The 27687-nt window shown below is 44.7% G+C and overlaps 1 long non-coding RNA gene across 1 annotated transcript in view; it reads left to right on the top strand.

Moving 5' to 3' along the window:
* LOC147367747 (uncharacterized) overlaps window positions 1-27687 on the top strand; it is a 74734-nt gene that overhangs the window by 29698 nt on the left and 17349 nt on the right. Inside the window, exons 3-5 of the long non-coding RNA XR_015169301.1 lie at window positions 903-1127; window positions 1659-1737; window positions 2795-2862. This is a non-coding gene — a long non-coding RNA (uncharacterized LOC147367747). The remainder of the gene's footprint in view (window positions 1-902; window positions 1128-1658; window positions 1738-2794; window positions 2863-27687) is intronic.

Genomic DNA, 27687 nt, shown 5'->3' on the forward strand with positions numbered 1-27687 from the left:
TTGTAGTTTGAAAAACACCACTGGTCCCACTAATTACAAATGAGGAAACTGAGGTACAGAGAGGGGAAGGGTAGTTGCTTAAGAAAAGTGGTGGGTGAAACAGAACTGAAGTCAGATGTATAGACCCCAAAGCTCTTTCCAAAAATCTTTGCAACAGGTGTGTGCTCGCAAGACGATGGGCTGGGAGGGACTTTTTCTCTCTTTCTTTCTTTTTTTGTTTAATGTTTAAAAAAAGATCCACAAAGGCCCCTAGGTACAACCTTTCGGAAGCAGGCCTGTTGCTAAAGGAGATGCCGGGGTATTTTTCTCCTGGAGCACAGAGCCCTGCCTTCACCTGCCAGGGCTAAGCAGCAGCCCCTAGAACCGCCCAGGCTGTGGTCAGAAGAACTGGCCGTTCTTTCCGAGGAACTGCGTGGTTCAAGATCTTGTCCTGCTTTGTGCCAATAGCGGGAAGCGGTTTGTCAATCTGCCCCCCAGGCCTGCCACTGTTTGCAGAGCTGGAGAAGGATGTCAGAACTTGTGGGACAGTCTGCAATGACAGCAAGGACGACCGAGGTTCTCAAGGGCTGTTTTTGTTGTGGGTTTGCCTACTGATGGCACTCACACCTCTACAAGAATGGGGAGCCTGGACTTAGCTTTAAATGGAGCTTCTGAATCCTTTGTCGGTGTTCCAGGAGAAGTAAGGGCTGTTTTAGTACTCTCTCCTTATTCTGCTTTGTTAGTTATTCCCATTCTAGGCCTATCACCCTATGAGACATACACTCTGAATCTTGTTCTTCCTGCTACAGAACTTGGCCCAGTAAATGTGGGTTGAATCAAAGTAAGCTTGTGCTATTTCCCAAGAATTTGTTTCCCTTGAGCCAGATTTTGTCTTTTGTTGTTTTTTTTTTTTTTAATTCAAGGAAGGACATGGACTTTTGGCCTCGTATCCACGCCTGCACCAAAGCCCAGACACCAGGTCTATGTGGCTGTGTCTAACCAGCAGATTTCTGTCCAAAGTTACACAAAGCTGATGTTGCTGAAACTTACAGGTTTCTATGACCGGAGCCTCTTGTGCCAATTGCTACCTATACCTTGGCCTTGGCTCCCATCTGCTCTTTGGCTAAAATGCCTGGATTTGTGCCCAGGTATGTGTGCATGTCAGTCAGGTGGGAGGTGGGGCATTGCTTATCTGTCCCCTACTCATCCCCTCATACTGAGTGAGTGCCTTGCCAGTGTTCCATTGCTGGAGATACAGTGGCCAAGTGAGACAGATAAGGTCCTTGATCTGATGGTGTTTATATTCTAGAGAAAGAAAGGTACATAATAAACATGTAAACAAATGAGATAATTCTAGATAGTGTATAAGTGTTATGAATAAAAGAAAAAGGGATAATGAGATAGAATGATCCGGGCTGGGCTCTGGAGGGAGATAATGTTGATCAGAGACCTGAACTGCAAACAGACTAAGATCTGCCCTGGATTAAAGGATGCTGCGGGAGAGTCAGCTGATGATTAGCTTGTGATGCTGGTGGAGGTGCTCATGGGGGAGAAAGGAGACAGCCCAGTCCTTGAGTACCTTCTGTGTTCAAGAAGGTGCTCTTAGACCCCTATGGATGCTTTCCCAAATGCACTGGGACTCGACTACTTTAACACTTTCTAACTTTTCTCCCTGCAAGTTGTAGATTTCTGTCTCCACCTACTTAAGACTTATGGTCTTGAAGGCATCTTCAGAGCCAACTGCCACAACATTTCAGGGTAAGGTTTGTTTTTTTTTTTTAAATTAAAAAAAAAAAAGAATATATATATAGGGTCTTCCCTGGTAGCTCAGTGGTAAAGAATCCACCTGCTGATGCAGGAGACAAGGGTTCGATCCTTGATCCAGGAAGATCTCACATGCTAAGGAACAACTAAGCCCGTACTCTGCAACTCTGGAGCCTGTGCTCTTGAGCCTGGGAGCCACAACGAGAAGCCTGTGCACCACCACCCAAGAGTAGCCTCCACTCACTGCAATCAGGGAAAAGCCCATGCAGCAACGAAGACCCAGCACAGCCAAAAATAAATAAATACAATTATTAAATATATATATGTATATATATGGACTTCCCAGGTAGCGCAGTGGTAAAGAATCCACCTGCCAATTCAGGAGACACAGGAGACACGAGTTTGATCCCTAGGTCAAGAAGATCCCCTGGGGGAGGAAACGGCAACCCACTCCAGTATTCTTGCCTAAAAAGTCCCAAGGACAGAGAAGCCTGGCGGGCTACAGCCCATGGAGTCACAAAGAGTAGGACATAACTGAGCGACTGAGCACAGCATATATACATATATGTGTATATATGTCAAAACTGTGTTCTTTTGTAAACAACATTATGACAAGAACTGAAGAAAGGAAAAAAAAATCACTCCACATCTCTCCATCATTACAAGCAAGACTATTTCTTTAGGGGGTAAGGGTTAGTTGCTCAGTCATGTCTGACTCTTTGCGACCCCATGGACTGTAACCCGCCAGGCTCCTTGATCCATGGGATTCTCCAGGCAAGAATACTGGAGTGGGTTACCATTTCCTTTTCCAGGGGATCTTCCTGACCCGGGGATCGAACCTGGATCTCCCACATTGCAGGCAGATTCCTCACCATCTGCTCTACCAGGGAAGACCAGTATGATTGCTTAATTCTTGCCAATATGTATACTGTTTATATATTTCATTAGGTGAGAGTGAGCCACAGTATGGAACAAGATATAAATAATTTACCAGTTAATAGTCTGTCTTCCTTTCTCCAACCCACCTACTGACTGAAACTATCTATTACAGGGAACCAGACATTGTGTGAATTGTTTAAAGCGCATAATCTTGAATAATCACCACGACAATCCTGTGAGGTAAGTACTATTATTATTCTCATTTTACAGAGGAGAAACCCAAAGCTCAGAAAGATTAAATAAATTGCCTAAGATTATGCAAATTGTCACCACTAGTGACAGATAGGATTCAAGCCTAAAATCTCAAAGCCACTGTTTTCTTGACCCTTATCCATGTTCCTTCCCTGCAGCTCCATCCATTATAGGGAGATTTACTCCAAATCAGGTTTTTTGAAAAGAACTTCTGCTTCTGCCTAGTGGAGTTTCCTTCATATTCATGCCACACACTTACTGTAAATATGCTGATCGTTAACATGCAGACAGCTCTGTAGATAGTTAAATGTTTACCAGCATTTTTTCAAATATATGATCTCACTTAATGCTCTGACATGTGGCAAGGGCTCTCTCAGTATATCCAGTTGACAGATGAGATGAGGCGGAGGGCTTAAGTAACCACCCCTAGGTCATCCACACTTCAGGAGACTTGCGCTGCCAGGCCAGGAGGTTGAGGGTGGGCCTGGATGGTCCTCGGCTCAAAGTAGATAGTGAAGTTTTTTTCTTGCTTGTTTGTGAATCTTCCTGGGGAGGGGAGGTAGGAATATGTGTTCTCAATTTGCTTCTGTATAAAGGGTTACTGCTATTGAGTGCCCCAAGACTTGCCCCAGATTCCTGCCTTTTCAAAGTCATTTGTCATTTCCTATATCACTGTACCCCAAGGAATTCTGTGACATAATGCAGGCATCTTGTGTCTAAAGTGACCCAGTTGGGTGAAGGCAAAGGTGTTTGATTCTCAGTCTGAGTTTATAGCTCATGAGAGCCTTTCGCATCTATTAGCCCAACAATCCCCAGTGAGACAGGCAGTCTTGTTATTTGTGCCCATTGTAAAGATGAGTAAACTGAGTCCCACAGACTGCACAGTGCCAGGCAGTGGTACTGTCATGACTAGAGTCCAGTTTGTCCAAGATGAATCCAAGTTTAATTCACCCTTTATCCAGCATACTTTTCTTATTTTCTAGAAAAATAAATATGAAACATTCAACAGCCCTAAAATTGTTGATTAACTGCACCCTTCTGTCCTGTTAAATGCATCTAATAGATCTGTTTCTCAGGCAGCATCTGAGCATCTGGCAAATGGTAAGAGCTCTCCCCATAGCAGCTGGAAACCAGTGAGTGAAACATTTACCAGGTTATTGACATAATGACTCTGGATGTTTGTGTAGGTATCAGTCAGTCATAGATTGCTTTTTAACACTCTGTTTTAAAATGAAAATAAATGTGACAATAAGCCCTAAATGGCCCTAATAGAATGTCAAGAGTAATCAATACTCAAGTGTGATAAAGTTTATAGTTATGGGAGGGAACCCAGAGGGTGACCCATTTTTTTCTGCTTGAACTGAGGCTGGGGCCTTGTATTAATAGGATGGGAAAAGAGCTGAGGAGGCTTTTGAGAAGAACTGGAGGAGGGAGATGGAGCAGGGATCAAGGGACAGTTTGAGAGTCAGTAGGTGAAAACATCACTAACCGCAGGTGGATGACCTCATACCAGTCACAGATCCCTTGCTGGTGATACCCAGAACACCAGCATGCCAGTGTTATGGGCACTTGTAAATGAAGTCACATTCTAACAGGAGAACATAAACTAGCAAAGTAGGAATGGGACCAGAGATATGCAAATCAAAAAAGAGATAAAGCTGCTGACCAGGGCAAGGCTTTCTGGAATTTTAACATATCTAAAGGAGGATTGTGTCATTCCTGGAATCTTGGAAAGTGGGAACTGCAGAGACTCCCAGGATCTCAACATCAGAGTTGGCAGCTTGCTCTATTAGGGGTATGTGAAGATGGATGCCATGAAATTAAAAGACGCTTACTCCTTGGAAGGAAAGTTATGACCAACCTAGATAGCATATTGAAAAGCAGAGACATTACTTTGCCAACAAGTGTCTGTCTAGTCAAGGCTATGGTTTTTCCTGTGGTCATGTATGGATGTGAGAGTTGGACTGTGAAGAAGGCTGAGCGCCGAAGAATTGATGCTTTTGAACTGTGGTGTTGGAGAAGACTCTTGAGAGTCCCTTGGACTGCAAGGAGATCCAACCAGTCCATTCTGAAGGAGATCAGCCCTGGGATTTCTTTGGAAGGAATGATGCTGAGGCTGAAACTCCAGTACTTTGGTCACCTCATGCGAAGAGTCGACTCATTGGAAAAGACTCTGATGCTGGGAGGGATTGGGGGCAAGAGGATAAGGGGACAATAGAGGATGAGATGGCTGGATGGCATCACTGACTCGATAGACAGGAGTCTGAGTGAACTCCGGGAGTTGGTGATGGACAGACAGGGAGGCCTGGTGTGCTGCGATTCATGGGGTCGCAAAGAGTCAGACACGACTGAGCAACTAAACTGAACTGAACTAAACTGAAGATGGATGCTCTAAGACACGGTGACTCAACTCTGCTAAACTTTCTGGTCACATGACTGTGTCTGGGACTCTCCAAGATTCTACTATGCCTTCCCAGGGGCAGGTGTGTCTATAGGCAGAACATCTGCTGGTCTTGCTCAAGGAGCCGCTGAGGCCAGGCATCTGTGGGAGCAATTAGGAATTTGAGGATGAAGTGTTAGGGAATACGATGGAAGGAGTAGTGGCTGTGAGTGGGGAGGAGGTTGGTACTTAGACTGACCACTAGCTTTGGCCAACAGAAGATGACGGTGACATTCGTAAGAACTGTTTCGGTAGCAGAATGGGTCTGACGCCAGCTTGTGGGTTGTGGGAGAGTTGAACCAACTGCAGCAGGAGCTGAGGAACTAGCTGGAGGGGAATTGGGATGAAGGGATATTTACTTTTGTCGTGTGAGAGATGTGAGCTTGGTTGACTATTGATGGGAAGAGCTGGTGGAAAGGAATCCATTCCAGACACTTCAGGGAGAGGATAAAACTCACCGAGGGGATGGTTGGGGCGGTGGCAGGCTCAGGTGGAAGAAGAGAGACAGGACTGGAAGGGTGGCTGAGGAACCCTGAGAATCCAGGACCGGATGTCTTCTTTGCTGAGGATGAGGGAGCCTTTTGGGATGGATGCAGCTGTGAGTTTGAGGATGGGGTAGAGATTTAGAACCAGCTGCTAAGAGAAATAGGGGTGGGGGCTTCCTCAACCAGGGATGGGGAAGAGACTGTCCTGAATGATGTTTCAGAGCCGTCACCACCCTCCCCCGTCCAACACACGTGTGAGGGCCACTCAGTGTAGGGAACATGGTCACTGCCCTCAGTGACGCAACCATGAGTAAGAGCCACCGGATTCTGTCCCTGATGTAAAAATGAAATTGATCTTAGAGACGGAGCCACGATGAAATGTAGACACGTCTGTCTTTCCCTATGTATCATCCACTACAGGCTTTGCCAGCCGTATGTTTTTATTTTTCCCACAGGGGTACCACACCAAGGCCCCTCCTCAACTCCAAGGCCAGGACCTCAGATCTGCACGGACGTTTGGGGAGCAAAAGGAAGCAGGGTGAGGAGATGAAGCTCTGATTCCAGGCAGTGGGGACCTGAGGAAGATCACATGTCCCAGTACCCCAAGCATGGAAGTGGGAGCTGGTGGGCCCTTTTGAAGCAAACCCGTTAGGTATAAATGAACTATTCTGGGCCAGCGATTCTGCTTATAGCAGGAATCTTCCACTTGCTTAATCAGTACCAGCAGACCTCCTTTAAATACCAAGCTTCCTCGTGCATTTGAGTTAGGATTTTAATGTCTGCATGCCAGTTCCAGGGATACTTCTTGGGCATGACAAGCAAGCAGGGACCCCTCTGACAGTTCACTTCCCTCGGGTGGCAGATTAGAGTGAGGTCTTAGGCTCAGATGTGTGCAGGAAGGTGGTTTTCTTTCCTTTTTGGCCATGCCACACACAAAAAAACCCGGGATTATGGGGCCAGGGATTGAATCCGTACCCTCGTCAGTGAATGCTCGGAATCCTAACCCTTGGACTGCCAGGGAATTCCTGGGAGGGTTTTGTTTTTTTTTTTTTTTTTTCTGAACTGGAATCTCCCTTCTCTAGCAGGAGATCTGTATCCTTCACTCCCCAGGACTTGCTTCGGGCTTGGGTAGAAGGAGAGAGCAGTTGTCCAGACAGTCCTGCTTTATGAAAAGAGATGAGCTCAGCCCAGGAACAGAGTCTATTGGTGACATCAAGTTAGAAACAGCAGACAGAGGGCGAGGCTGTTCTCGTAAGAGTGAGCTGTATATGTTACCTAGACGGGACTAGTGATGTCCATGGCAACGTGTGAGAAACAGCGCATAGCACAGACTTGCGAACGTCCCTGGAGGGCCAGTGGTGTGTGGGGGCAGGGGTGGGGGCCAGGAAAGGCCAGGAGGCCAGGATCCCAGTCCTACGTCTTCTCACTGTGTGACCTGGGGCCACCATCATTCTCTGAGCCTCCGTTTCCTCACCTGAAAACATTCTTGGTGATACCCAGATCCTAAGGCCGCGCTGAGCATCGGGGCAGGTGGTGTCATGTGAAGTCATGTGCACATTAAGATACCCATTGCCAACATGAATTCTCATCAGTGAGGACTACTGCTATGTATAGACACACATTTAAGAACTGAGCTGTGGACCCCGGTTGTTTAATCTGCCCACTGTGCGCAAGGCCCCAGGCTAGGGAGGCAAAAACAGTAAGGTGTAAACCTCAGAACCTGAAACATACCCAGCTAGCAGGAGAGGTGAGAAGCAGTGATTTCACTTGAATGTGGTCAGCGCTGTGGGCGCAAGAGGAGGAAGATGGACTCTGGTTTGGTGACTGAGCTGACTTCTGAGAGAGTGAATTACAGGCTGAGGAGGGAAGAAAGGCTTTCAAGGCAGAGAGAGCGGCATCGGGGCTTGGACCAGCAGGCTCCCTGGGGAACTTGCCAGAAAATCTAGAGGAATGGCCTAATTCATCAGCTGGCCCCCCTGAAGTGTGAGGGAAGCTGAGCCCTGGACTGCCCCTTTTCACTCTTTTCAAGGCCTCCCTGGGGTGGTGATTAAGAGGAGAAGGGGAGATGAGGAATTTAAGGTGTTGAAAGAGAGACTCAGGAGCTTGGGAAGGATGGGAGGGCTTTACATGTGTGCAGCAGATCTTAAACTCAACTGCTTAAGGCCGGAAATCTGAAGGTGGGGTGGGTGTGCTCTGCTGTGTGAGCTGCAAGTAAAAGCTTGGTGGTATTTTTTTTTTTTTTCAATTAATTAATTAATTTGGCGGGTGCCAGGTCTTGGTTGCAGCATGTGGGGTCTGGTTCCCCAACTAGGGATCGAACCCTGGACCCCTTGCGGTGGAGATGTGGAGTCCTAATAGCTGGATTGCCAAGGAGGTCCCAAAGTTTGGTGGTTTTAGTTAACAAAAACAGCTAACAGGTTAATATCGTATAAAAATAGTCCTTCCGCTTGAATCCAAACACAGTTGCTTTTTCAATGTAGGCCCTTCCTTCCTTACATCTGCATATCCTCAGCTCAGCCCAGGTCAGTATAAGAGGCCCAGCTCCTTTTGGCTCATCTCTGTTCCAAAATATTCCTGACCTCTGCATACCTAAAGCCTCCACTTCTGCCCAAAATGTGTCTATGATTGTACATTTGGGTTGCATATATATTTCTCATGGTTTACAAGCCATCTGGGCTTCCCTGGTAGCTCAGGTGGTAAAGAATCTGCCTGCAATGCAGGAGACCTGGGTTTGATTCCTGGGTTGAGAAGATCCCCTGGAGGAGGGCATGGCAACTCACTCCAGTTTTCTTGCCTGGAGAATCCCTATGGACAGAAGAGCCTGGTGGGCTACAGTCCATGTTTCGCAAAACGTCGAACATAACTGAGTGACTAAGCACAGCACACATGCCATCTTGTGAGTCCTTATGGCACCAGGCTGAGAGCATGAAGAAGCTGTGAGAAAGCATTAGCACCTGCGCTCTGGAACCAGGTTGGCTTGGGACTGTCCAGGCACCATCATGATCATTCCATCTCCATGGACTGGGTTCCTCGCCTGGAAGGCAGAAATGATGGAACCAACCCTATAGGTTTTCAGAGTTAAATGACATTTTGTTGTTCAGTTGCTAAGCTGTGTCCGTGACTCCGTTGACTGCAGCACACCAGGCTCCCCTGTACTTCACTATCTCCCAGAGTTTGCTCAAATTCAAGTCCACTGAATTGATGATGCTGTCTAACCATCTCATCCTCTGCTGCCCCCTTCTTTTGCCCTCAATCTTTCCCAGAATCAGGGTTTTTTCCAATGAGTCAGCTCTTCGCATCAGGTGGCCAAAGTATTGGAGTTTCAGCTTCAGCATCAGTCTTTTCAATGAATATTCAAGGTTGATTGACTGGTTTGATTGGGGCAGGGTTTGATCAGGGTTGATTTACTGGTTTGATCTTCTTTCTGTCCAAGGGATTATCAAGACTGTTCTCCAGCACCACAATTCGAAAGCATCAATTCTTCAGTGCTCAGCTTTCTTTATGGTCCAACTCTCACATCTGTACATGACCACTAGAGAAAACATAGCTACATAGCTTTGACTATATGGACCTTTGTCAGCAACGTGATATCTCTGCTTTTTCATACACTGTCTAGGTGTGTCATAGCTTTTATTCCAAGGAGCAATCGTCCTTTAATTTCATGGCTGCAGTCACTGTCCACGGTGATTTTGGAGACCAAAAAAATAAAATCTGCCACTGTTTCCACTTTCCCCCCGATTTATTTGCCATGAAATGATGAGACCAGATTCCATGATGTTAGTTTTTTAAACACTGTGTTTTAAGGCAGCTTTTTCACTCTCCTCTTTCACCCTCATCAAGAGGCTCTTTAGTTCCTCTTCACGTTCTGCCATTAGAATGGTATCATCTGCATATCTGAGGTTGTTGTTATTTCTCCTGGCAATCTTGATTCCAGCCTGTGTTTCATCTGGCCCGGCATCTTGCATGATGTACTCTGCATGGAAGTTAAATAAGCAGATTGATGATATACAGCCTTAATGTACTCTTTTCCCAATTTTAAACCAGTCCATTGTTCCATGTCCCATTCTAACTGTTGCTTCTTGACGTGCATACAGGTTTTGCAGGCGGCAGGTAAGGTCGTCTGGTATTCCCATCTCTTTAAGTATTTTCCATAGTTTGTTGTGAGTCACACAGCTAAAGCCTTTAGCATAGTCAATGAAGCAGAAGTAGATGTTCGTGCTTTTTCTATGATCCAACGGATGTTGGCAATTTCATCTCTTGTTCCTCTGCCTTTTCTGAATTAGCTTGTACATCTGGAAGTTCTTGGTTCACATACTGTTGAAGTCTAGCTTGAAGGATTTTGGGCATTACCTTGCTAGCATGTGAGATGAGCATAATTGTATGGGAATTTAAACATTCTTTGGCATTGCATTTCTTTGAGATTGGAATGAAAACTGATTTCTTAAAACGTAATGCATTTAATTGGAGGCTAATTACTTTACAATATTGTGGTGGTTTTTTCCATACATTGACATGAATCAGCCACAGGTATACATGTGTCCCCCATCCCGAGCCCCGCTCCCACCTTCTTCCCCATCCCGTCCCTCTGGGTTGTCCCAGTGCACCAGCTTTGAGTACCCTAATGAAAACTGATCTTTTCCAGTTCTGTGGCCATTGCTGAGTTTTCCAAATTTGCTGGCATATTGAGTGCTGCACTTTAACAACATCATCTTTTAAAATCTGAAATAGCTCAGTTGGAATTCCATCACCTTCACTAGCTTTGTTTGTAGTGATGCTTCTTAAGGCCCACTTGACTTCATACTCCAGGATGTCTGACTCTAGGTGAGTGACCACATCATCGTGGCTATCTGGGTCATTAAGACTTTTTTTTTGGTATAGTTCTTTTGTATATTATTGACATCTCTTTTCAGCTCTTCTGCTTCTGTTATTTTCTTATCATTTCTATCCTTTATTTTGCCCATCCTTGCGTGAAATATTCCCTTGGTATCTCCAATTTTTTGAAGAGCTCTATCGTTTTTCCATTCTATTGTTTTTCTCTATTTCTTTGCATCGTTCACTTAAAAAAATTTCTTATCTCTCCTTGCTATTCTCTGGAACTCTGCATTCATATGGATATATCTATCCTTTTCTCCATTGCCTTTCACTTCTCTTCTTTTCTTGGCTATTTGTAAGGCCTCCTCAGACAGCCATTTTACCTCTTTGCATTTCTTTTTCTTTGGCATGGTTTCGGTCACCACCTCCTCTACAATATTACAAACATCCATCCATAGTTCTTCAGGCACTCTGTCTACCAAATCTAATCCCTTGAATCTATTTTTCACCTCTACTGTACAATTGTAAGAGATTTGATTTAGGTCATACCATAGTCTAGTGGTTTTCCTTACTTTCTTCAATTTTAGCCTGAATTTTGCAATAAGAAGTTCATGGTCTGAGCCACAGTCAGCTCCCGGTCTTGTTTTGCTGACTGTATAGAGCTTGTCCATATTCAGCTGCAGAGACTAATCAATCTGATTTTGGTATTGACCATCTGGTGATGTCCATGTATAGAGCTGTCTCTCATGTTGTTGGAAGAGGGTGTTTGCTGTGACCAGTGTGTTCTCTTGGCAAAACTCTGTTAGCCTCTGCCCTGCTTCATTTGTACTCCAAGGCCAAACTTGCCTGTTACTCCAGGTATCTCTTGACTTCCTACTTTTGCATTCCAGTCCCTTTGATGAAAAGGACATCTTTTTTTGGTTTTAGTTCTAGAATGTCTTGTAGGTCATCATAGAACTGTTCAACTGCAGCGTCTTTGGCATTAGTGGTTGGGGCATAGCCTTGGATTACTGTGATGTTGAATGGCTTGCCTTGGAAATTAACCGAGATCATTCTTTTGTGTTTGAGATTGCACCCAAGTGTTGCGTTTTGGACTCTTGCTGACTGTGAGGGCCACTCCATTTCTTCTAAGGGATTCGTGCCCACAGTAATAGATATAATGGTCCATTTTAGTTCACTGAGTTAAATTCACTGATTCCTAAAATGTTGATGTTCACTCTTGGCCATCTCTTGTTTGGCCACTTCCAATTTTCCTTGATTCATGGACCTAACATTCCAGGTTCCTATGTAATATTGCTCTTCACAGCTTTGGACTTTACTTTTATCACCAAACACACACACAACTGAACATCATTTCTGCTTTGGTGAAGCCTCTTTATTCTTTTTGGAATTATTTCTCCACTCTTTCCCAGTAGCATATTGGACACCTACTGAGCTGGGGCAGGGGAGCTCATCTTTGGTGTATCTTTTTCCCTTTTCATACTGCTCATGAGGCTCTAGAGGCAAGAATACTGAAGTGATTTACTATTCCCTTCTTCAAATAATGGATGTGAAAAATCACTTGGTACACTTGAAGGGAGGAGGAACTTATGACTGAATGAAGACTTCCGAGCTTTATGCAACATACATATTCGTATATATAGTGATATCATATACATATATATCATATCATACATATATATATCATATATGTACATATATATCCTCCCCTCTATTACTCCCTCTCCTGTTTTGTGGATGCAGATGCAAGAAACTGTCTAAAAAAATCAGCAAGGTGAAAAAAAGCCGCATTTAGTTTTGTTTACAATCTCGTGTCCTGACGCATGACCAAGTTACAGAGGTGGTAAAAAATATTCAAAAATATTTGAAGTACAGCATGGTGATAAAGAATGTGGACTGTGGCATCAGACAGACCAGAATCCAAACACCAACATTGCCTAGCTGTGCTTAGCTACTCTAAGCCTTGGCTTCTGAATCATGAAAGGGGTATAATGATACAGGCTTTGCGGAGTACTAATATGCTATTTTTTTTAAAGAAGTCTTTATTGGATTTATTACAGTATTGCTTATGTTTTACATTTTTTTTTGTTTTTTTTTTTTTTTGTTTTTGTTTTTTTCCATGAGGCATGTGGGATCTCAGCTTCCTGACCAGGGATCAAACCTGCGCGCTGGAAGGTGAAGTCTGAACCACCAGACCGCCAGGGAAGTCCCAATTATGCTGGATTTTTGTTAACTTTTTTTTTTGGCCGCCCTTCATAGCATGTGGGAAGGTCCCTGATCAGGATCGAACCCCCTGCAGTAGAAGCATGGAGTCTTAACCACTGGACCACCAGGGAAGCTCTAATATGCTGCTTTGTTCAGTGCTTTGTATAGAACTGGTGCTGGGAAGCCTACAATATACACCAACAACTAATGATCATAATCATCATCTTTTTGAAAGATTTTTATTGTTTCAAATTTTCTGTCAACTGAGCTTTCTTTGATGACCTTGAAGGCTGTTGTCCTTGCCTTCATTTATTCACCAAATATTTACTGAGTTCTGACAGTATGTCAGGTACTGTGCTAAAGTCTATAAATTTTTGAATGAGAAAGTATTTTTTGAAGATAATTATCTCTAATGTGAGTAAAGCCATTAATCTGCTTTCAATAGCCTTTTGTTAAGTTTCAGGCACTCAAAATTAGCAATTAGTTTTGAATCCTCTATTTAATTCAGAAAGCAGATGCGGTTACATTTAAGTCTGGGTACTGGTATCCTCCTTTATCCATTACTCAATTATTATGCTCTGCTTTATTACTTTTTTTCTAAAAGAGATTTGAGGTGGCATAAACTAGAGCTGTCAAAATAAGGAAGGCAGATCAAAAGTAATGAAACTGTAGTGGGGAAGGAAGTTGGTCCAGATCCATAGTGTAAAAGTATCTGTTGTGTTATTACATACAAGTTAGAACCAAGATCCCTAGCAATCAAGGGGAAATGCAAAAGGATGAATTATAGGTCACATTGGACAATAAATAAGAGTGAACCAGCTCATTTTCTTTTCCTTCAATGTAAACTCTGAGAAGTTATAAGATAAAACTTTAAGGAGCATTGAAATAAAAAGTACCCCCCTGGAAAAAACTGTTACCAAAGAAATAGGAGTGTTCTTTTGTGGCTTTCTCCAGCACCGAGAAATGACAGACTCTGATGGACTTAAACAATGAATTTTAAAAAATCCATGTTTATTTAGGGACCTTTAGTTGCAGCATTCGGACCCTTAGTTGCAGAGTGTGGGATCTAGTTCCCTGACTAGGGATCGATTCTGGGCCACCTGAATTGTGAGCACAGAGTCTTAGTCACTGGCCCACCAGGAAAGTCCCTACATGATGAATTAAAGCGTCAGAGTTAAGCTGTGCGGCTTTCTGGTATTCTGTTTGATGTAGGAATAGCTTCAAGAGACCCCAGGGAAAAGAAGTGTTTGCATTGTCTTAGATTGTTTCAAGTATTAATTGTCTCAGCTGGGTTTTTGGCAAGGGCTGACAAGCAGAAAATCATACATTCAGTTACCTATCAGATATAATAATGTTGCGGAAACAGGCAAAACTTGGTAGAATAGAATACTCAAAAACAAAGAAACAGCCTACCAATCACTTTGTTGATGGAAGAAACCCTTCATCTTCCTTGCTGTATGACTTTAATGGGATTTGATAACAACCGAAAGATTTAAAGACTTTCACACAGCCTATTTTTGTTATAATTATTTTTATGGTTCATTGTGTGGAATGTATCATTTCAGTGGCTCTTAGACTTCTGTGGTTCCACATCTGCAGATTCAACCAACTATGGGTGTCATGGTCCTCTAGTATGTGTTTACTGAAAAAACTATATATAAGTGGATCTGCGCAGTTCAAACTGGTGGTGTTCAGGGGTCAGCTGTGTTTGTCAGTAACTACTTGTCTCCCGTGCCCCTGAGAGCCACTCCTCGAAGAACACAGAGTGACTGATGGTCTGTGAGTGAACAGAGGTTCTGGCTTTGAACCTCCCCCAACTGGTGGTGATATCTCAGACCAGCTTATCTTGGTCCTGTGGAGTTTCCCAAGCCTTGGCAAAATGCTGCTGACACCCAGAGTACCTGTCCTTACCTGGGCTGATATCGGAATTGTGTTGTGTTAGACGCTCAGTTGTGTCTGATTCTTTGCAGTCCCATGGACTGTAGCCTGCTGGGCTCCTCTGTCCATGGAATTCTCCAGGCAAGAATATTAGAGTCGGTTGCCATTCCCTTCTCCAAGCCATCTTTCTGACTCAGGGATCAAACCTGGGTCTCCTGCATTGCAGGCAGATTCTTTACCATTTGAGCCACCAGGGAGGCCCAGTTGGAATTAGCTGGAGCCTGGACCTATTCCATCCCCCAGATTCCTGTGTAAATTGTTCTTGGGTCTGATCAGAGCATCAGGGTTTTAAAAAACACTCCAGGTTAAAACAACAACAACAACTCTCCAGGTAACCCTATCATACAGTCAAAGGGGAGAGCCTACTCAGAAGGCTCCTGTAGAGATCAAAACAAAAACCATGGGAAAGGACCTGATCAAGGTGGAAGTAACCTTGGAAAGAAACCTTCTCACTGGCTTTCCATGCTAAGTCTGAATTCTCACTCCCTTTAACTTTAAAAGGAAAGTCATTCTTATACTTAAAAAAAAAAAAACAAAAAAGATTCCTCTTTCAGCACGCAGGCCGTCATAGAAAGCAGACTCTTGCTGATGCTTCATCTTTGGCTCCAAAGGAAATCCAGCCCCACCCTAGTAATCCTGGGCCAAGTGCATTGGATGGGTCTCCAGGGAGCTCTCTCCAGCCCACGGCAAGGTCTAGAGGCACGAATTTGACAAGCTACTGATTACCCTTTACCGGGGGAAGGAAAAGGAGATGACTTAAAGGTTGGGGGAGGGGAGTAATGTGAATTGCGGGTTTCCAAGGAGCTGCGGAATGTGGGACTCAGCTGTCAGAAGCCTCTGGGATTCAGGCAAGCCCATGGTAGAGGGAGCCTGTTGAGGGATTGAGGAGGAGGCAGGCTGGCTTAGGACCTGATGCTGTGGGCACAAATTTCATCTTGAAACTCTGACACTAGGCGAGGAATTGCCACCTTGGGGTTTTTGCTTTTTTAAAAAATTTTTATGCAATTTTTTTTTACAGTTTTTTTTTTCAATTTTTTTTCAGTGTTTTTTTTACAACGTTTTTTACAATTTTTTTTTTTTTTTTTACAATGTTGTGTTAATTTCAGGTGTATAGTAAAGTGCTGATCCACCTTGGTTTAACATCCCCTCATACATGCTCCCTGTACTTCCATCTCTTTGTTCATTGTTGTCTTGTCACAGGAGTCATAGAAATGTCTTTGTCAGCTCCTGGAAGTCTCAAAGTCAGATTTCTATTCCTTGACCTAACCTTGCTGTGCTTCCATTAAGTAAAGTCCCGTCAGTCAGTCATTCTTTGAAGACGGGCATCATCCTTAGGGATTCACCTGGAACAGCAGATTTGAATTTCCTAAGGCCTTTGCACAAATGGTTCCTTGCCCATGAGAACATTTTATGTTGGCTAGCAAGGTTCCAAATGTGCTTTTAATACCAAGGTCTACAGTCCCAGTCTTCCCAGTTCAACTTCTGCCTTTTCTCATTGCCTTAAGATGACTGAACTTGATCAGGTTCAAGCAAGTTATTTCATTCACCCAGCTATCCATCCATGAAGCCATTCATTTAATTCACCATCCATCTGCTCACCCATCCTCAGCTCACCTATCCATCCATCTACACACTCATCCATCCGAACGTGCGGCCACTTACTTTTCAACCACTTTCAAGATTCTAGTTCCACAAAGTTTGTATGATATTTCTATTATTATGCCATGGAGACAGAATATACTCACAATATGCTAGCTATTTTATTTTTATTAATCAATCAAATCATTAACTCCCCCCGTCAAAAAAAAAAAAATTGGAGACTTTCTCGGTACCTGGTATGTACTGGTTACTCCTGAGGATATGGTAACTGCCTGAATTGAGTCATGAAGTTTGAGTGAGCATTTTCCAGGTGAGGAAAGTGGAATGATGATAGGGGAAAGCTTGTTAGGCAGAGAGAACATCTAGTGCAAAGTCTTGTGGGTAAGAGAGGAAGTGCAATTATGGGGAACTGTGTGGGGCTCCTAGTGTCACGGTAGCAAGAATCCCAGAGCCTCCAGCAGCCAAGACTGGAGAGATAAGCAAGAACTAGGTGGCACAGTGGTAAAGAATCTGCCTGCCAATGCAAGAAATGCAGGTTCGATCTCTGAGTCGGGAAGATCCCCTGGAAAAGGGAATGGCAACTCCAATATTCTTGCATGGAAGATTCCATGGACAGAGGAGCCTGACGGTCTACAGTCCATGGGGTCGCAAAGAGTTGGACATGACTCAGCGACTGAGCACAACAGCACAGGTCATGGGTATCATACTAAGACATTTGGAGCTGTTGAAGGGATTTCAACCTTGCAGTTGCCATCTGAAATTGATTTGACTATTTTGTCTAAAACCAGGAGCCGTTGTTGCCCCCTGCAAACTCCCTGAGAGTCCAGCAGTGGACAATGTCAGGGCCACACCTCATAGACTTGCCTGGAGGCCAGGTCTTCTGACCCCAGGGCCACTGCTGTCTGTCCACCGCTCCACATGGCCACCCCTTCTGCTCTGACTCATCCTCCTTCTCCCTGTATCTAATCTTTTTTATCTGTCAGTTTCCAATACAAGTCTGGAAACTCAGTCAATAAATGTTTGTTGAATGAATCACTAATTCTTGGTGAATGTGTACGTGTATATAAGGTCTCCTGAATTTCTTCCTCCATCCCAGGCCTGCTTTAAATTGCCTTGGTAGAAAATGGACTGACTTAGCAATTCAAAAATCAAGCCGAGGCTCTGGCTCTCTCCTGACTAGCTGAGTCTCTTGGTCAAGTCTCCACATACTCCTGGGCCTCGTTCCTGCCTCTGTGAGGTGGAGTTGGTTGCTCAAACTTGTCTGTTGCTTACCGGGTGGTTGTGAACCACGAAATCCATGACTGGGAAAGGACTTTGCTAACTCTAGAATACTGAGCATTCATACAGTAACAACCTTGCTTCTCCCCTGGCTTAGGCTCTCATCACAAGGCCTCTAGATAATGGGCCTCCTCCAGGTCTGCTGTATCTCGCATGGTCCTCGCAGGACATAATGAATTTGGGAGTATTACTTTTTATACACACATACATATTTTTAATATTTATTTATTTACAACTGTGCTGGGTCTTCATTTCTGTCCTTTATCGAGCTCATCTTTGCATGAAATGTTCCTTTGGTATCTCTGATTTTCTTGAAGAGATCCCTAGTCTTTCCCATTCTGTTGTTTTCCTCTATTTCTTTGCATTGATCGCTGAAGAAGGCTTTCTTATCTCTTCTTGCTATTCTTTGGAACTCTGCATTCAGATGTTTATATCTTTCCTTTTCTCCTTTGCTTTTCGCTTCTCTTCTTTTCACAGCTATTTGTAAGGCCTCCCCAGACAGCCATTTTGCTTTTTTGCATTTCTTTTCTATGGGAATGGTCTTGATCCCTGACTGCAAGGAGATCCAACCAGTCCATTCTGAAGGAGATCAGCCCTGGGATTTCTTTGGAAGGAATGATGCTGAGGCTGAAACTCAAGTACTTTGGCCACCTCATGCGAAGAGTTGACTCATTGGAAAAGACTCTGATGCTGGGAGGGATTGAGGGCAGGAGGAGAAGGGGACGACAGAGGATGAGATGGCTGGATGGCATCGCTGACTCGATGGACGTGAGTCTGAGTGAACTCCGGGAGTTGGTGATGGACAGGGAGGCCTGGCGTGCTGCAATTCATGGGGTCGCAAAGAGTTGGACACGACTGAGCGACTGATCTGATCTGGGTCTTCATTGCTGCAAGTAGGTTTTCTCTAGTTGTGACAAGCAGAGGCTGCTCTTCAGTGCAGTGCGTGGGCTCTAGGCATGCGGGATTCAGTAGCTGTAGCACACAGGCTAAGAAGTTGCGACTCAAGGGCTTAGTTGCTCCTGGGCAGGTTGGCTCTTCCCTGACTAGGGATCGAACCTGTGTCTGCTGCGTTGGAAGACGGATTCTTAATCACTGGACCACCAGGGAAGTCCAGGGAGGGTATTTTTAAAAAATGACTTTTACAAAGAGTTGGATGGGGTTTGGGGAAACCCAGCAGCTATTAAGGCAGTACTTTATGTCTAATAGCAGGGGGCGTCTTGCCTACTCCCCCAGACCTGAAGGGTCAAGAGGAGGAAGGCACTTTACTAGGCTCTCTCCCCATCCTCTCCGGCCTCCTGCCAGTGTCTTCTATAGGCTGAACCCAAACAGCAGTCAGAGTCAATGTTATTATTGGTGTAGTCTGTAAAGGTCAGCCTCGTGGGCACAGAGTAAGGTGAAGAAGTATGCAGAGTGGGGCTGGTGGTACCACAGCCCTACGCAGCTTGGTGGTCTCTCTCCTCCAAAGAGACCCCCATTGCTCTCAATGCCCTGCCCCCACCCTCTGTTGTCTGTTGCTCAGTTGTGTCCAACTGTTTACGATCCCAAGGCTTGCAGCAGGCCAGGCTTCCCTGTCCTTCACCATCTCCCTGAGCTTGCTCAAACTTGTGTCCATTGAATCGGTGATGCCAACTTATCATCTAGTCTTTTATTCAGCAAGACCTCAAGGTTGCGAAGGATGCATCTGTGAGACTGCACCATGAATTGGAAAATGTGGGAGAAAAGCAAACAACAGTGGAAGATGAGAATGAGAAACTGAGGCAACAGCTCATAGCAGTTGAGACAGCAAAGCAAGCACTGCAGGCTGAACTGGAAAAACGAAGGAGGCTAGTAATTGGTTATCTTGTGGCATGCTGTGTATATGTAGCTCTTCATAGAGAATACCAATGGAGACGGCAATGGCACCCCACTCCAGTCCTCGTGCCTGGAAAATCCCATGGACGGAGGAGCCTGGTGGGCTGCAGTCCTTGGGGTCGCTACGAGTCGGACACGACTGAGCGACTTCACTTTCACTTCACTTTCATGCATTGGAGAAGGAAATGGCAACCCACTCCAGTGTTCTTGCCTGGAGAATCCCAGGGACGGGGGAGCCTGGTGGGCTGCCGTCTATGGGGTCCCACAGAGTTGGACACGACTGAAGCGACTTAGCAGCAGCAGCAGCAGCAGCCTTTATTCAGACCTCGACTTTCCCAATAAGCCTTCCTGGAGCTCCTTTCTGTCCTTAGACTGGAGGTATTGTGGGGATTGTTTGCTCTCTGGTGATGGGGGCTCTGTCTTCTTCCTTTCTCTATCACTCCCCAGCCGTCCACGCCCAGCTCCCTGCCTCGAACCCTGACCAGTGCCCCGTGAAGGACCGTAGGTGCTGACTGCCTTGAGCTGAGCTTTGTGAACTTGAAATACAGTGCTCAAGGGATTTCTCCTTCCCACAAAGCCTTCAGTTGCTCCCCGTTTTTTGTGAATCAGAGAAATTGCCAACCTCTTTCTCTGCTATCTGAAATGTTCCACTGTCTATCCACTAGCTGAGCTCACACTCAGCTAACCTGTTTGATCCCTGGCACCCGTGCCAGCCAGCCTGCTACTCAGGGGATTCATGTCTTCTCTTACCATGTCTTGGATTGGTATGTGATTCACTCCCATTCAGTTTGCTTTTGGAAGCTAGTTTTTCTCGGTGATGCCTGTGAAATAGGTTGCTTGGGTGAGTGTCAGCCTCTGCACAGTTCTGCATAACCTGGGAAATTTACGTATACTTTCTCGTCTCCCCGCTCAAACGTGATGCTGTGTTACTGGCTCTGGGCTGACAAGGTGCAGGGATGCTGGAAAGGGCAGGAGAAGTCTGCAAAATCATTGGTTCCTTCTTTCACTAGCTGTGACCTTGAATGAGATCCTTCATTTCCCACCTTTTCAAGAAGAGGGTCACACTCCCCTCCTTCTGGGCAATCCTGGAGACCGCGTGACAATTTGCGTGTAAGCACTTTAAATGAAAAAGCATTAAGGTGATATCAGAGGGAGAATTTTGGGCTGGAACTCAAGGCAGCCCCTTTTGTATTCCTATTAGCCTCCTGGAAGGTAGTTGATTTCATTCTGTTTGGCCTCTGCGGATGTGTGGTAGTTGTGTACAAGTGTGTATATGTGCTATATCTGGATATAAGAGGTATTTTTAATTTCAAATGATAATTATTGCAGATTTCTCCAAATCATTTATGGTGTCACTACTTAGAAATTAGATTCACATTACAGCTTATATTTAATGCAATAATAAAGAAATCTGTATTATTACATCACAAATTTGCGCTTTAATATTTTGATAATTGAGGTATTGCACAATTGCTTTCCATTGTAATCAAAGGTAATTTACCACATGCGTTTTAGGTCACTTCAGGCGTGTCTGACTCTCTGCAACCCCATGAACTTAAGTCCCCTAGGTTCCTCTGCCCATGGGATTCTCTAGGCAAGAATACTGGAGTGGGTTGCCATTTCCTTCTCCAGGGGATGATCTTTCTGACTCAGGGATCGAATCCACACCACATCTCTTATGTCTCCTTCAATGGCAGGACATTATTTTGAGAAGATATCCAGAGACCACAGTGCACCCATTCACACACCTGCACACACACATACACACACCCAGCACAACTTCTAAAGAATCTAGTCGTGCCACACAGTTGGCAAGATCTTAGTTTGCTGACCAGGGATTGAACCAGGGCCCTTACACTGAAAGCAAAGCACCAAGTCCTAATCCAGGGACAGCCAGGGAATTCCTAAGAATCCAGCTTTAGACTCCAGGAAATACCCTCCAGGGAAACTGCCAAACCTCAAGGCCACTGATTGCTGTTATCTACAGATCCAGGAAAACAGAGGAAGGAGCTCGGAAATACAAAGCAGGGGCGTAAAAGATGAAAAAGTAAATTCAGAGAGGCAGGGGGAGGAGCAGGGAGAGCTCCTGGGCTTAAATCTCACCCCTACAAATGGACTCGCTCTGTGATCTTGGACAACTTCCCTCACCTTTCTGAGCCTCAGTGTCCCCATCTGTGAAATAGTTTCTACCTGGTGGGTTCAGTTGCAAAGTCATGTCTGACTCTTCACGATACCATGGACTGCAGCATACCAGGCTTCCCTGTCCTTCACCATTTCCTGGGGTTTGCTCAAATTCATGTCCACTGAGTCCATGATGTGATCTAACCATCTCATCTTGTGCTGCCCTCTTCTCCTTTTGCCTTCAATCTTTTTTAGCATCAGGGTTTTTCCCAATGAGTTGGCTCTTTGCAACAGGTGGCCAAAGTATTGGCGCTTCAGCTGCAGCAGCATAGCGGGTTCATAGTGATGGTATTAAAGAAATATACGTGTGATGTGCCTTCCATGGAGCTTGACACAGAGTCCTCACACAGCCCGTGAGAAACAAAGAAGGAGATCAGGGGGCAAGCTTTACGTGCTCTGGGGAGTCGAAGGGAAAGTGAGCAGCCTGGAAAGTTAGCCTTCACCTGCCCCATGTGCGGCTACCCTGGGGACATTCCCACCTCAAGGCTGGGCTTCAGGTCTGAAGAACCGAGGAATCTTACTTGAGGTGCCAAGCCCCAGCTTCTTCAAAGGACCCTGGTGCCCCGAGGTGGTCAGACTTCATGGGGCATGAGGCTGGCATCAGCCTGCCTCTTCCTCACTTCAGGGAAAACAGACTGTCAATGGGGCTGCAGTGGTCGGGCCTGGAATTCCAAAGCTGTGAGAACACTTTGTCCTCGGCTTCCCTGGGTCTGCCTGTGGCCAGTGGCCGAGCTCCCCATGCGGCTGGGTTCTCCTGAGGGCTGGGTACAGGCAAGGGTACACGTTGGACCTGGGCCTGCTTTTCTGGGTGGTCAGGGCAGGACTGGCACTTGGGTGCAGCCAGAGAGGCACAGGGCATAGTTTTAAGGTTCACAGGCTCTCCCTCTCAGGCTCAGACCCTGCACTTCCCTGACCTTGAATGTGAGGGCCTCCTTGATCCATACACTCTTACTTCACCCTATTCCTGACCTGGGTCAAGGGTTGTGAGCTGAACTTCACAAGCCTCACGGGCCTGCTGTTTCCAGATGGGACTTTCTACTGAAACCACCAGAAAAGTTTGTTAAAATACAGCGCACAAGTGCCCCGTTATGTCTGACTCTCTGTGCCCTCATGGACTGTAGCCCTCCAGGCTCCTCTGTCCATGGGGATTCTCCAGGCAAGAATACTGGAGCAGATTGTCACTTCCTACTCCAGGAGATCTTCCCAACCCAGGGACTGAACCCGTGTCTCTTGTGTCTCCTGCATTGGCAGGCAGATTCTTTACCAACAGACATACCTGGGAAGCCTGCTAAAAGGCAGAATTCCTCCCAAATCAGAATCTCTGTGGGTGGGGCCTTGGAATCTGTTTGTATTAATATCCCTTTGGGTCATGCTGATGGGGCTGTAGCTCCAGGCAGAGCCCTTGGGAAGTGCTGGGTTTAGAACAAAGCTTATTTGATTTTCACAATGTCCCTGTGAGATAGGGCACTTTCCAAAGGGAAAAGTCACATCAGCGCTTCTGTGGTGGAACCAGAGGTAGCACCATTCATTCATTCATTCATTCACTCATTCATCCATTTTCATTTTGGGAACATGGATTAGACATCTACTGAGATGATGTCGTTCAGTCGCTAAGTCGTGTCCAACTCTTTGAGACCCCATGGACTGCAGCACGCCAGGCTTCCCTGTCCATCACTATCTCGTGGAGTTTGCTCAAACTTCTGTTCATCAAGTCGATGATGCCATCCAGCCATCTCATCCTCTGTTGCCCCCTTCTCTTACCTTCAGTCTTTCCCAGCATCAGGGTCTTTACTGAGGAAATTGCCACACACATGTATGCACACAGATTACTGAGCTTATGAGGGCTTTGGACTTCCCTGGTGGCTAAGATGGTAACAAATCTGCCTGCAATGTGGGAGACCTGGGTTCAGTCCCTGGGTTGGGAAGATTTCCTGGATGAGGGCATGGCAACCCACTCCAGTATTCTTGTCTGGAGAATCCCATGGACAGGAGCCTGGAGGGCTTTAGTCCATGGAGTTGCAAATAGTCGGATACAACTGAGTGACTAAGCACATGCTTGAGGGCCTCAGAGATTAGAGGAAGGATGAGTAGGGAGTGTCTTGGGAGGAGGGTCCCAGAAGGCTTCCTGGAAGAGGTTTTGAGCTGGGCTTTGAAGACTGAGGGTGATTTCACCATTTATGAAAAGGGCATTCTTGCAGCGAACACTACACATACAGAGTTGTGCTGTGTTGGGCTTGAGAAAGCCTTATGTACTCAGAGAGTATTGAATATGGGGAATTAATTAATTGAGAAGAGGCTGAGTAGGTAGGCTGGGATGAAATTGTTGAGCTTGGATGGTTTCCTTCAGGCCACAAGGAGCCACTAAAAGTGTCTGGGCAGAAGAAATGACATCAGTCCTGTGGTTTAGCCCAGTGGTTCTCAAATGTACTGTGTCTGTGAATCACCTAGGTTTCTTGTTAAAATGCAGATTCCCACTCCATAGGTCTGAGGCGGGGCCTGTCATTCTGTATTTCTAACAAGTTCCAAGGATATGCTGATGCTACTGGTCCATGGAACACCCTTAAAGTAGAAAGATGTTAAGTAGCTCTTCTTCAAGTCACTGTAGGCCAATGCAGAGAGAGACTGAAAGTGAAAGTCGCTTAGTTGTGTCTGACTCTGCGAATTCGGAGTGGGTAGCCTTTCCCTTCTTCAGGGGATCTTCCAGCCCAGGGATCGAACCCAGGTCTCCCTAATTGCGGGTGGATTCTTTACCAGCTGAGCCACAAGGGAAGCCCAAGAATACTGGAGTGGGTAGCCTATCCCTTCTCCAGGGTATCTTCCCAACCCAGGAATCGAACTGGGGTCTCCTGCATTGCAGGCAGATTCTTTACCAACTGAGCTATCAGGGAAGCCCAGAGACAGACTGGAGGCGGGCAAATGTTCAAGCAGACACTGGGAAAGCGGGAGTTGGTTTTTAAGAAGGCTGTTGCTTCTCCAGTCAACTTTGGGATTCAGACCCTATCAGCTTTGGGTTAAGTCATCTTCCGTATTTCTCCCACTCAGAACAGGGCGGAGAAAAGGTCAGAACCCAGCTTTGCCCAAGTCTTTCAGATGGTGAGGCCTGGCCACTGACATCACAGTGCTCTTGAATGATCATCATAACATATTGATATTCGCACCAGCACAAGATTTGGGACAGTTTTGCTAGCAGAAAATATGACTCTCTTCCCTACTAGAGCAAAATGGTCCAACCACAAGGGCAGGATCCATAGAATGTGACCAGCTGTTTTGGTGGTTTTCTGTTACTATTTGTGAAGTCTTCATTCTTGTCATCTGCCAGCAGAAGAGTGGTGGCAGTTGCCAGAGGTTGGAGGAAAAGATCATGGGAGAATTTACATTCGAGAAAATTCCATTCATTGACTTCATTATTTCTGGGAATTCAGAAAAGACCACCATGATCCTTTAACTGTGAAAATGCTGGGGCTGGCCTTGGAAACTGCTAGGATTCGTCGGCAGGCACAGCTTGCTTTTGAGAAGTCCTGCCCTGTGCCATCTTGTAGCCTGAATATTTTGCCTGTGTGCTAAGTTTTTGAAATATTAAGTAGTGCTATAGCAACATAGGGTGAAATTAACACAGAAAATGAGAATAATTAAAACTGGAGGAGCAGTAATAAATCTTGAAGTCATCACCCTGCCACGTTGATCCTTACATGTCAATTTTCCTGTTTTGTTTTGTCCTTCCAGTTCTCATCATTATGCAGAGTTATTTTTTTTTTATTTTTTAATGCAGTAGCAATTACATAAATTCTGTTTTCTGCTTTTCCTGCTTGACGCTGCAACATAACTATTTTTCCATGTTGTTATGCAGGCCTCATAATCAAGTTCATGGGCTGTATAATTCACTGGTGAGATATATGATCATTTATTTAAACCTTGCTATTGGCCATTTCAGTCACATGATGCTGTTATAAACGGAATGAGCAACAGCGTCAGTGGGAGTGTGAAGTGGTACAGTCCTTTTGGGAAAGCAATTTGGCAATGTGTATCACAGGCCTGAAAAATGTTCATTGCCTTAGAGCTAGTCATTTCTCTTCTGGGAATTTCTCATAAGGAAATAATCTAAAGTGCAGACCCGGATTTATGCATCAAGATGGAAACTTTATGTATCATAGAGGAAAGCTTGAAACAACTAAATATTCAAACATAGGGGAAGCATTATGTAAATTATTACATAGCAGCTCCATGGAATATTATGCAGTCATTAAAACTGTTTATGAAGAGCTCATAAATGGAAAATGCTGATGTTATGATTGAAATAAGTGGGATATAAGATTATATTGATACTATGATCCCAGCTGTGTAAAATTAGTTTCCCAAGTAGGCATAGAAAAAGATTAGAGAGAAATCCATCAAAATATTAACAGTGGGTGGGAAGATTAGGGATTTTATTTTTCTTGCAACTTCCCATGTCTTAAAAATTTTTTACTTTCTTCGGGTATAAATTTAACACACATTTATTGAATAAAATTGCAAGCATTAAAGCAATAGGTGATGGAGAAAGTCCTGTGAAAGTGTTAGTCACTCAGTTGTATCCGGCTCTTTGTGACCCCATGGACTATACCCCACCAGGCTCCTCTGTCCATGGAATTCTCCAGGAAGAATACTGGAGTGGATTGCCATTCCCTTCTCCAGGAGATCTTCCTGACCCAGGGATTGAATCCAGGTCTTCTGCACTGCAGGCAGGTTCTTTACCATCTGAGCCACCAGAGAAGCCCACGTGTATTCTAAGACAACTTGATTTCTACATAATGCAATTTTAGGGTAGTCTGCATTAAAGTATCTTTTTTTTTTTTTTTTTTTAATTAAAAAGGGGGATGAGGACTTCCCTGGTGGTCCAGGGAAGAATCCACTTTCCAATGCAGGGGACTGGGTTCAATCCCTGGTCAGGGAACTAAGATCCCACATGGCATGGAGCAACTAAGCCCCTGCGTGCTCTAGAGTCTGTGTATCCCAATGACGACCTGACACTGCCAAATAAATAAATACTTTCAAAAAAAGAAAAGAAAGGAGGATGAAGTCAGCTACTAGGAAAGCTTAGCACTGCTGTGCACATTATCAGATAGGCATTATTGTCAAGGTCTGAATTTCTTGGATGCCTTAGATGTGAAGTAAAATCAGTTTATTGATTAGGTCCTTGTTATTTCTAGATAATTTATATTGACTGAAAATTATTTTTTATAAGAAAGTTAATAGCAGCGGTTACGACTCTGAGCTCCCTAATGCAGAGGACACAAATTTGATCCCTGATTGGGGAAATAAGATTCTACATGCTGCACGGTGTGGCCAAAAAAAAAAAAAGCCACAGGTGCATAATGAATTCTTCAAGAAAGGATGAGTTAAATAGATGATGGTATATACATTCAATGGAATGCTGCATAGTTGTTAAAGATAAGAATTCTGTTTTTACTGACACTGAAAACATATTCAACATGTTAATCAAGTGATAAAAATTAATCTCTGAAATAGGCACACACTAAGATCTTAATTTGTAAATATCATTCTGTATCTCTCTCTTTCTCTCCCTCTCACACAAATAGACACATAATATTTTAGGAAGAGGTTTATCTCTAACAGTGGGTATCTTCATGGAGGAGGAACATGGATGATCATAATTTTATTTTTGTTTGTTTGAATTGTCTAAATATGCTAATTGAACATTCAATATTTATATAATTTAGAAAATAAATTTTAAAAATTCCTCCCACTTCAATAAAAGAAAGAGGGAAGAAGTAAGACTGGCTTTGGCATGGCAGATAAGGAATTGAATTGAGCTGAATTTCTTGCAATAGAAAGAAATTAACCCAATGTATTTTCACTGTGTGGTTTTCCACTCATGGCTCTGATACACATTCCTATGAAAATCAAGCGACTCACTTTTTCTCTTATCTGCCCTCTTTCTCATCTCAGCTGTACTTCTCTTATTAAAGGCTTATATGAAGCATTCCTTCCTCCAGGAAGTCTTCTCAGATTTCCCCAGCCCCACCA

Source organism: Bos grunniens, chromosome 8 (assembly GCF_055505025.1).
Source record: "Bos grunniens cultivar Pamir isolate PY7600 chromosome 8, Bosgru_T2T1.0, whole genome shotgun sequence".
Taxonomy (NCBI): Eukaryota; Metazoa; Chordata; class Mammalia; order Artiodactyla; family Bovidae; genus Bos; species Bos grunniens.